At 37.9% G+C, this 10896-nt stretch overlaps 1 non-coding gene across 1 annotated transcript; it reads left to right on the top strand.

Moving 5' to 3' along the window:
• The first annotated feature begins 7588 nt into the window (after positions 1-7588).
• LOC127741883 (small nucleolar RNA R71) lies at positions 7589-7696 on the top strand. Its single transcript, XR_008003078.1, has one exon. It is a non-coding gene; the product is annotated as a small nucleolar RNA R71 (small nucleolar RNA).
• Positions 7697-10896: the final 3200 nt, after the last annotated feature.

Genomic DNA, 10896 nt, shown 5'->3' with positions numbered 1-10896 from the left:
GTCTGGTCTAATTGCTTCTCTGTTGAAGGTAAATGTAATTTATTTTAGTATTGTTGTCTATACTATTGTCTATATTGTTTACTTGTTGTATCCCCAACTCACTTTGAACTATGGAGTTCTTCCCAGGTGCCTCGACCCCTCCATATCAATTCGGCATTTTTGAATTGTTTGTGTACATATTTGGATTTTTTTTGGGATTTCTTTTGAGCTGGATTTTCTGTTGAATGCAATGGAAGTGAGGTGAATTATTCTAATATGAAAATTTGGAGTTTATATTTTAGTTGTGCGTAACTTTTATTTTAATATTTTTGTAAAAATTTATAATTGATTTTGATGGAGGTGATTGTGAAATGTGGTTACTAGGGTTTACATTATGTTATTTTGCATGTTTGAAATTGTGTTCATGGCGTCATGGAGCAGAGTTTCTGTAGTGTTATGATCGGCTTTATTTATTTTTTTAGGGGGAAAAATGTTGGACTGGTTTCTTGAGGGGTAATTTACTACAATATGGGTATATGGGAGTTTATGGGGGAGGGGGGGTAAACGATGTGTTGAGTTAAGAAACTAACTAAATTAATTTGATGATGACAAACATTATTTTTAGTGGGTTAAACACCCAATTAGTTTTTAATTGAATTTGATTAAGTGTTGCAGGCCAAAGAAAAACAAAGCAGCAGCCCAATTGGATGGAAAATAAAACCAAGGCTGGTGGGCTACAAAACAATAACAGCCCAAAAGAATCAAAGCAAAAAATTCAGATGGGCCAAAGAAATCAAACGGGCTAAATGAATCATAACCGACCCAAGCCTAAATTCATCTTTCAAGCCAATCCCTCCAATTTGCTTCCAGTAAAGCAACGTTCACTTTTTCCTCTTTGGTCAGAACTCAGAGAAAGAGAGAGAAAGCTTAGTTTCTAAATTGTTCACCAAAGAAGAAAGAAAGAGAAGGATTAAGTAAGAAAGGCAGAGGTCTAATTATCTAAATCAAACCAAATCAAGCTAAGGCAGAGGTCAAAGATAAAATATTTCCTCTTGCATGCATATTGCTTTCTTCTCCTCTTCCACAACTCTCTGCCACTCTATATTGGGATAAATGAAGAAAGTAACCTCTGTTAAGCTCTACTGCAAATCTATGGTCAAATTTGTGTCTTGGGGACCAAGTAGTATTTCAATGGCTTATATCTAGTTTACCATTGAAAGACTATTTCTCTTTGCTTCCCTGAGGCTTTCAGTCAAGTAAGAGAAAGTCAGACTCAAACTTCTAATTTGGGGATTAACTGAAAAAAGTGATATGGTAAATTGGTAGCACACAGCTCAAGAAGTTGACCTAAGAGAGAGCAACTTAGCAACATGCAAGGAAATACAAAGGAAGATTTTTCATCCCTCAGAAGAGAAGGAGAGAAAACTAGTATTTTGAGGATTATGTTCTGAGAAGAGCTCTTTGAAGAACTTCATCAACTTGGACAGTGCTTCTTAGTAAAAAGAGCATTCCACCAGAATGAGAAACTAAATTAGAGGCAAGCAAATCTGGTTCATCACATAGCAAAGAGGCTGTTGAAGCATCAATCTCCTTCATGTTTTACAAATTGTAATTTTCTTTTTAATGTTTATCTTTCTGTAATTTCTAGAGGTAAAAGGAAGAATGAGAGAGCTCAAGTAAAAGCCTAAGAGTGGAAAGAGGTAGAGTGATACACTTGAGTGAAAAGCCTAGAGTGATTTCAGATTTTTTTAGGTTGATTCTGTGTCTTGTATCTTGTACTTGTGAGGTACCCCTTTCTTAGTTGGGTAAGTGACGTGGCAGAAATTGGCAGATTAAGAAATTAATGTAAGAGATACCTTGCAAGTACTGTTCTTAACTAACAAAAATCCGTTCATCAATTAAGAAGGGTTGTCACAAAATTAGAATAAAAATACTGGGAGTATGAGTCCCAGGTCGTCTCCCAACAAGTTGCAGAAAGATGTGCTATTTTATTAATCAGAGGTTTTTCAAAATGTTTTTGAGTTTGATAAACAGGAAATTAAATCAGAGAATTTATGTAATTCAAATAAAAACTTGACCGGGAGAAGATTAATCGGAAGTTCTATCCTTATTGGATTTCTCTCAAGATCAATTGATAATTGAAGGTTGTTTCTACTTAGTGATCCTTTACTGAGTAAAGGAAAATCAAGTAAGTTGGAAGTCTACTTCTATTCACAAGTTCTAATCCTCTCCCTTGGAAAGGATTAGTGTTAGTGATAGAGAGCCAGCCAACAATAAATCCAATTACAATTTAGCTCTTGAGTATTCCAACTCAAGGTTCTCCTTTTAATCAACTCCCAATCAAGTTAGAGGACTACTCCATTATCATGAATGTAAACTTCACAAAATTAAAAAGGAAAATAAAGAAAGACATGATAAACAATAACAAAAAAGATCAATTAAAATTAAAAATGGTTTTTGTATTAATAAATTATAAAAATAATCCAATTGTAACTCTGGACAAATTAAGGATATGAAAGAGTAAGCGAAAAGTAAGGAAACAAACTAGAATGATGAAGTCTTGGCGGAGGTAGTAACTCTTCTCAATATCCCAATCCAAAAAGCAGTAAAACAAAATTCTAAGAACTATGAATGTGTAAAGAGAAAACCTAGAGGAGGAATAAAATCAGATCTAAAAACTAAAACTAAAATTATGTAGAATGAGAATCGTCCTTAGTCTCTCAATGTTCTCTGGCTCTAATCTGCGATTCTGGGCCAAAAACTGGGTTAAAATGCGGCCCAAAATCCACGCCAGTGATTTCTGTAAATTCTGCAGATCGCACACATCACGTGACCGCATCGTCCACGCGTTCGTGTCATCTAGCGTTTTTCCTTTCCACGCGTGCGCGTCGTCCACGCATTCGCGTCACTCGTACATATTCCAATCCACGCGCTCGCGTCAGGCACGCGTTCGCGGCGCTGTGATTTTCTCCAATTCGCGCGGATGCGTGAGCCATGCGTCCGTGTCGCTTCTCGTTGGTCATCTCCTCAATTTCTTGTGATCCTTCCATTTTTGCAAGCTTCCTTTCCATTCTCTAAGTCATTCCTACCCTATGAAGCCTGAAACACTTAACACACAGATCACGACATCGAATGGTATAAAGGAGAATAAAAATATACAATTAAAAGATCTTTAAGAAGCAAGTTTTCAATCATAGAACAATTTCGGGAAGGAATTGTAAATACATGCAAATCATATGAATAAGTGGGTGCAGACTTGATAAACCACACAATTAAACACAATATAAATCATAAAATAATGGTTTATCAGTAAGCATTAAGAGTGAAGAGTTAGGTATTAGCATAGCCAAGTCAAGTTAGGATAGAACTTGAGAGTGAAAGGATTGTGTCAATCCTGTGGAATTGGTGTATATAATACTTTAACTATAGTGAAAATTCCACCACTGTTGTGGTAGAGACTGGATGTAGGTTACATTGTATAAGGCAACCGAATCAGGATACATGATGGTGTCAGCTTTTCTCTTCCCTGCTCTGTTCTATTTTCTGATATTCATGAGACAAAAAGAAATTGTCTCATAAATTTTTCGCTGCTGAATTCAAACAGATTCAGACTGAAAGTTTGTTATTAAAGGGTTATTTAATTAAAGCAAAATAAGGTCATAGATTCAACCCCCTTCTCTAAGCCTTTTACAACCTTCAATTGGTATCTAGAGCCAAAGTCTCAATAATCAAGCTTCATCCCTTGGAGCAAAGGTCCAATAGCGAACAACTTGGGCAAAACCACAGTTGTCTATACTCTAACTGAAGGCCAGTCAAACAACAAGCCTTCCTTCTTCAACAGGAAGAACTATGCCTACTGGAAAGAGAGGATGATGATCTTCATTCAATCCATTTATTACAACATATGGAAGATTGTTGTGAGCAGCCCCAAGATTCTAACAAAAATAAGTGCTGATAGAGTGATGACTCCAAAAGAAGAAACTAAATAGAATGATGACAACAAGAAGACAATGGAGCTGAATGCTAAAGCCATCAACCTTCTTCACTGTGCTATCAGCTTTGAAGAGTACCGAAAGGTGTCTAGATGCAAGACAGCCAAAGAAATCTGGGAGAAACTCCAGGTTACACACAAAGGCACTAAACAAGTCAAAGAAAGGAGGATTGATATGTTGCGAAAAAAGTATGAGATATTTAATATGAAGGATGGAGAAAACATTGATGAAGTATTTGAGAGATTCTCAATCATAATCAACAACCTTGATGCTATGGGTACAACATACCCAGAACAAATCCTAGTGAGAAAACTCCTTAGAAGCCTCACAAAGGAATGGGAAACTACTGCCACTGTCCTAGCCGAGAGCAATAACCTAAGCCCTATAATCTATGATGAGATGAGAGAAAAACTCCTTGCCTATGAAGCCACACACACAAATCCGGACCCAAAGAAAAAAGGAATAGCCCTCAAGTCAAAAATAGAATCAAAAGAGAGTGAGTCCAGTAATGGTATTTCAGATGATGAACTTGTGTTTTTTGTTAGGAGACTTAGAAGGATAATGAAGAACAAAGGCAAGTACAAGGGTTCATGTTCAAAGGAATACAAGAAGGACTTGAGCAAGGTGACTTGTCATCATTGCAAGGACGCTGGACATTTTAAGCTCAACTGTCCGAAGCTCAAGAAGGAGGACAAAGGGAAGAAAGAAAAGAAGAGAGTACTCATGGCATCTTGGGAGGATCTTGAGAATAACTCGAATGAGGAAGAAGACTCTGGAGGTGAAGATAAAATCTGCTTCATGGCTGGTAATGATCATCTTGATGAGGTAAATTATTATGACTTGTCCATAGATGATTTACATGCTATAATTGATGATCTTACACTGAATTCCTCCAAAATGTTAGAAAAATACACTAAATGCAAATCTAAAAAAGAAATGTTGAAAGCTGAAAATGATTTTTTGAGAGAAAATGTGAAGAAAACTAAATGTGCTTTGGATATTAAATTCCCTTGGTGTAGTGGCCGAATCTCCCTTCCTCAACTGTCCTATCAAATACCATCAATGTCCTTTTTGATTCCCTGTACACGAAAAGAAAATGCCATGGGTTATTTGAAATTTTTGGTGGGAAAAAGTGTGAACAAAAAAATATTTCTTTTTCTTTTGTTTTTACATGACTAAATGCTTTCCATGAAAGCAAATCAATCAACCATTAAGCTTCACATGCATGCATGTTCGTACACCAAACTTGTTTGTGATCACATGGTGCAACAAGTTTGGGGAATAAATTTTCCTCATAGGGTGTGTTCAAACCTCACTTGGTGTGCTTTGAGCACCAAACTCATCATGCACTATACATTGCATGTAGAGGAGCTTTATATTAGTTGTCAAAATTGATTTGAAATTCCATGGAAATTGCCTTATTACTATTATTAGAGATTTAAGAAAGGAGGTATAGAACATGGGTTGCCTCCCATGAAGCACTTCTTTAGCGTCATTAGCTTGACGTTTGACCCTTGTCAGGGTGGTTGATGGTGCTTGAAATCTTCTCCTCTTGTAGTGAACCTATGCCCATTGGCTTTGTTGATAAGCTCCATATGCTCTAAGGACAAGATTTCGTTGATAGTGTACCCAGGAGACAGCTGAGATGGAATAGTGGGGAGGTGAGGTGGTATAGATGGAAAGTATGTAGAGATCACTTCATCACCTGGCGAGAAATTTTCTGTAGGAATTTTCTTATTTCTCCATCTCATTGGAACTTTCTTCTTTGTATCTCTTGATACTTGCTTGTTCTCTATAGCTCCTTTCCCTAAGGGATCCTTGTTGTTGCCTCTACATGAATCTGGTTTACTCAGCTTCCCTTAATGAGGTTCTTCTTGAATGCATGGCTTCCCATATAATGTGGTTTCCAATTGTGTTGTTTGTGCTTCCTTGTTTGTTTCTTGCATCAGTGCTTCATTCTGCTCTTCTCTTAATTCTTTGTTCTCTTGACTTGATTCTTGTAAGAGGTTGAAAACATTGAAAGTGAGCTGCTCGTCATGTATTCTCAGCACTAACTCTCCTCGCTCTACATCTATGAGTGCTCTGGCTGTGGATAGGAATGGTCTTCCCAGAATGATGGGGTAAATAGGATTCTTATCCATTTCTAAAACAACAAAATCTGTGGGAAGATTGTAGCTCCCAACCTTAACCAGCACATTTTCAACCACTCCTATTGCTTGTTTTTGAGTTTTGTCAGCCAATCTAATAATTACATCAGTAGGAGTTAGTTCATTGATTTGGAGCTTCTTCATGAGGGAGAGAGGCATTAAGTTGATGCTTGCTCCCAAGTGACAAAGCCCTTTGTCAATCATTGTTTCTCCTATGGCACAAGGGATGTGGAAACTCCCTGGATCCTCCTTCTTTGTGGGTGGCCCGGGTTGAATGAGAGCACTGCAATTCCTGTTCATTTTTATTGTTTGTCCACCCTTCAATGAACTTTTTCTGGCTAGTAACCCCTTTATATACTTGATGTAAAAAGGCATTTTCTGGAGAGCTTTAATAAATGGTATATTTACATCAAGAGATGCAAACATATCAAGGAACCTTGAGTACATTCTCCCTGCTACACCACCTTTAAGCCTGTGGGAAAAAGGTGCATATGGGTTCAACGCCTCCTTCTTCTTTAGCTCTTCCTTGGATGTAGGTTGAGTTGTATAGCTTCCTTTATCCTGGCTTCCCTTTTGGTTATTTTGGAGGTGTTCTACTCCATTCATACTCCCCTCATCACTTGTGGTTATCATTTTGCATTCTTCCCATCTCACCTTCTTTGTTTCTCCTCTTGGATTCTTCTCTGTATCACTAGGGAATCCATCAGTGGGTTTGGGAATTTGTTGAGATAAATACCCTACTTGGGACTCCAATCTCTTGATATTTTCCCCTTGGTTCTTGATATTGGCTCGTACTTCTTCCTTAAACACTTTGTTGTCTTGGACTTCTCTGCATAAGTTTTCAAGTAGAGCCTCAATCTTTGAGAGCCTATCATCTGTTAATGATGGTGGGTTAAGATTAGGTGGTTGAGAAGGTTGGTTAGATAGATGTTGGTAATATCTCTGTGAGGTGTTTTGATGAGTTGCATTGTTGTTGGAGTTGAGGTTGTGGCGTCTCTGATCTTGCCCTTGGTCTTGGTTATTTTCCCATCCAAAGTTGGGGTGATTTCTCCATCCAGAGTCATAAGTTTTGGAGTATGGATCATGGACTTGTCTTGGTGAGTTTCCAACATAGTTGGCTTGCTCCCAATCCCCTTTTTCTTCTCTGTTTACTCCTTCTTGAGCTGGTGATGAGGTGATGGCTGCTGCAACTTGGTTCTCCTCCACCTTCTTAGTAAGATCTGCTAGCTGCTTGGTGATCATCTTGTTTTGAGCTAACAATGCATCCATGTGGTTCAGCTCCATTACTCCTCTGGTGTTACTTCTTTCGGAGGCATAGAAGTAGTCATTTTCAGCAACTATTTCAATGACATCTATGGCTTCATCAATGGTTTTTTTCTTGTTTAGAGAGCCTCCTGATGAATGATCCACAGCCTTCTTTGACTCATAAGAAAGACCTTCATAGAAGATATGAAGTTGAACCCACTCATTAAACATCTCTGGTGGGCATCTTCTTGTTAGGTCTTTGAATCTCTCCCATGCTTCATAAAGTGTCTCACCATCTTGTTGTCTAAAACTTTGCACCTCAGTTCTTAGCCTATTGATCCTTTGAGGAGGGTAAAATCTTGCCAAAAACTTGTTCACCACTTCTTCCCAATTAGTTAAGCTCTCCTTTGGGAAGGATTCAAGCCATTTGGATGCCTTGTCCTTGAGTGAAAAAGGGAACAAGAGCAACCTATAGACATCTGGATGGACTCCATTGGACTTCACTGTGTCACAGATCCTCAGGAAGGTGGTTAAATGTTGATTAGGATCTTCTTGAGCACCTCCTCCAAATGAGCAATTATTCTGCACAAGAGTGATGAGCTGGGGTTTTAGCTAGAAATTGTTGGCATGTATGGTGGGCTTCTGAATGCTGCTTCCACAGTTTCCTGGATTAGGATTGATATAGGATCCTAAAACTCTCCTTTCTTACCCAGCACGGTTTGCATGGCCTTCTCTGGCATGATTATGAGCTTCTTCTTCATGATTGTTCTCCATATTTTCTTCCATGTTTGGTTCAAAATACTCTTCCTCTTCTTCCTTAGCACCAATAATCCTTTTCCCTCTTGCTTCCCTTCTTAGTCTCCAAATGGTACTTTCAGGTTTTGAATCAAAGGATGTTGAAACTCCTTCTCTCCTCCCTGTCATACAACAAACAGATTGCACAACAGGAGATAAAATGAAGAAACTATTCTTGTTAGAGTAATTGTTAGTGTGAGTGATGCAAATTATCAAACAATTAGTGGGTTAGTGAGCAGAATTGTAATCAAAGAAAGAAAGAACGAAAAAAATAAAAGAGGGTGCAGGGGGTGAGGAAGAAATTAAAATAAACTAAAGAAATTAACTGAATAAACTAAACAAAAAGAAAAATGCTCAATCTAGTGATCTTCAAACTTAATCATTGTTGATTTAAAATCAATCCCCGGCAACGGCGCCATAAACTTGATGCATGAAAACTTGTCTCTCAATAAATTTCCCTTCGGCAAGTATACCGAATTGTCATCAAGTAAAACTCACAATAGAGTGAGGTCGAATCCCACAAGGATTGATTGGTCAAGCAATTTTAGTTAGAAGAATATGCTAGTTGAGCTAAACAGAATTTAGATTGAGATGCAGAAATTTAAATGACTGGAAAGTAAATAACAGAAATTAAAGTGCAGAATCTTAAATGGGGATTTGGGATAATGAGCATGAAATTAAATGGCAAAAAGTAAAGAGAATGGGTAAGATCAGAGATGGGAAAATCATTGGGTTCAGGAGATGTTGTATTCTCCGGATCAAGTTCATTCTCATCTCTTCCTCAATCAATGCATTCATTGATCTCCTTGGCAATCTTAAGTGATTGGATCCCAATTCCTTGGCAATCCAATCTCTCTAAGCTTGAACAATTTCCAAATTCCTTGATTTAGTTGCTCATGGGAAGAGATGAAGTGTGGTCACTGATTATACCACATGTATTTCCAAATCAAAGTGTTGGGAGGATTACATGTCACTATATCTGCCCAGACCCCAATTTGGTCCAACATGAGAAAGCATTTCTAGCATGATCTCCTCATCCCTTTTCCAAGGCTCAAAGAAGATTCAATTATGGAGAGTTTCTTTTCCAAGACAACTAACCAATTGAATTAAGATCCAAAGCTTTCTAGTAAGATCAAGAGAAAAGAAAGAAGAAGAAGAATGAAAACTATAATTGATCCATCAAATTACAACAGAGCTCCCTAACCCAATGAAAGGGGTTTAGTTGTTCATAGCTCTAGAAATGAAAAATGGTAGAAAAGAAGCATCCATGCTAAAAGTGCAGAAAAGTAAATCTATAGAGAGTAGTTCCCAAATGTGCCAAGCTTCTCTATAGTTCAAAACTACTCCTATATATACTACTCCTCTTGATCTTCTAGTGAGTTCTTCAAGTCTTGGATGTGGGCTTTGGATCTTGAGTTGAAGCAGTTCTCATCTTTAGTGGGCCCAACTTGCAGAGAAATATGAATTAGGCTTTGGGTATTTAGTAAGATTTAACGTTGATTGCCATTGTGGGTTCGAGAACGTTAGTGGCATTCACTTTTTCTACTAACGTTCCAACCTTATATACCCACGTTAAATCTGACGTTAGTGGTCTTAACATGACCACTAACGTTGCCTTTTCAATGTTTGCCAACGTTATTGGGACTCACTTTTCCCAATAATGTTGGCTTATACCCCTTCGCCAACGTTAATAGGAATCACTTTTCCCATTAACGTTTCTTAGTGTCCCTTTGTTCCTACGTTAGAGTCCACGTTAGTATAGCTTACGTGACTCTTAACGTAGGTGTGATCCATCTTTGAGAGTGTTAGTGACACTCACCTTTGTCACTAACGCTCCAAATGCCACATTCTCTACGTTGGAACTCACGTTAACTAAGTTAACGTGGCTCTTAACGTAGTAGTGATGCCATCCTCCAACGTTAGTATCAAAAGTGAGTGTCACTAACGTTGGCTCTTTGATCTCAACTCCACGTTAACTTTCACGTTACTAGTCTTAACGTGAAAGTTAACGTAGGCAATGCTAGTTGGTCCAACGTTAGTGACAAAAGTGAGTGTCACTAACATTGGCTTTTGTTTTCCTCTTCCACGTTAGAGTTCACGTTAACTAAGTTAACGTGACTCTTAACGTGGATCATTGCCAAGTTCGCCAACGTTAGTGGTGTTCACTTTTTCTCTTAACGTTGGAGTTCTTTTTTCTTCTACGTTAACTACCACATTAACTTAGTTAACGTGGCAAGTAACGTGAGCTTTGGATGGCTTTGCAGGCGTTATTGGTGATCACTTTTCTCATTAACGTTGCAAGCTTTACCATTCCACGTTAGTGTTCACGTGAATACTAACGTGGTTCTTCCTTGCTTCCTTTGCCCTGAAAACAAGCAATTAAAGTGCATCAAAGCTCTAGCCAAAGTCATGAGATTATGCATCATCAATTTATCATGCAATTCTAGCAAAATATTCATGAAATTATGCAAAGTTCACAAAAGTTGCTTGAATCAAAGTGTAAGTGTAATTTCATCCAAAATTTGCCTTATTCACTAAGAAAATGCATGAAACTATCCTAAAACAGTAAAGAAAAGGTCAGTGAAGCTGGCCTAGATGTCCTGGCATCACAACACCAAACTTAAAGCTTGCTTATCCCTAAGCAAGAACTGAAGCATAAGAAGAATGAAATGAAATAACAAGAAGATAAAATAGAAGTAACATTCCTGGTTTATGGGGTTTCATGCATAGCAACTTAA

This window comes from Arachis duranensis, chromosome 9 (assembly GCF_000817695.3).
Source record: "Arachis duranensis cultivar V14167 chromosome 9, aradu.V14167.gnm2.J7QH, whole genome shotgun sequence".
NCBI lineage: Eukaryota > Viridiplantae > Streptophyta > Magnoliopsida > Fabales > Fabaceae > Arachis > Arachis duranensis.
This window is presented reverse-complemented; position numbering and strand designations above follow the sequence as displayed.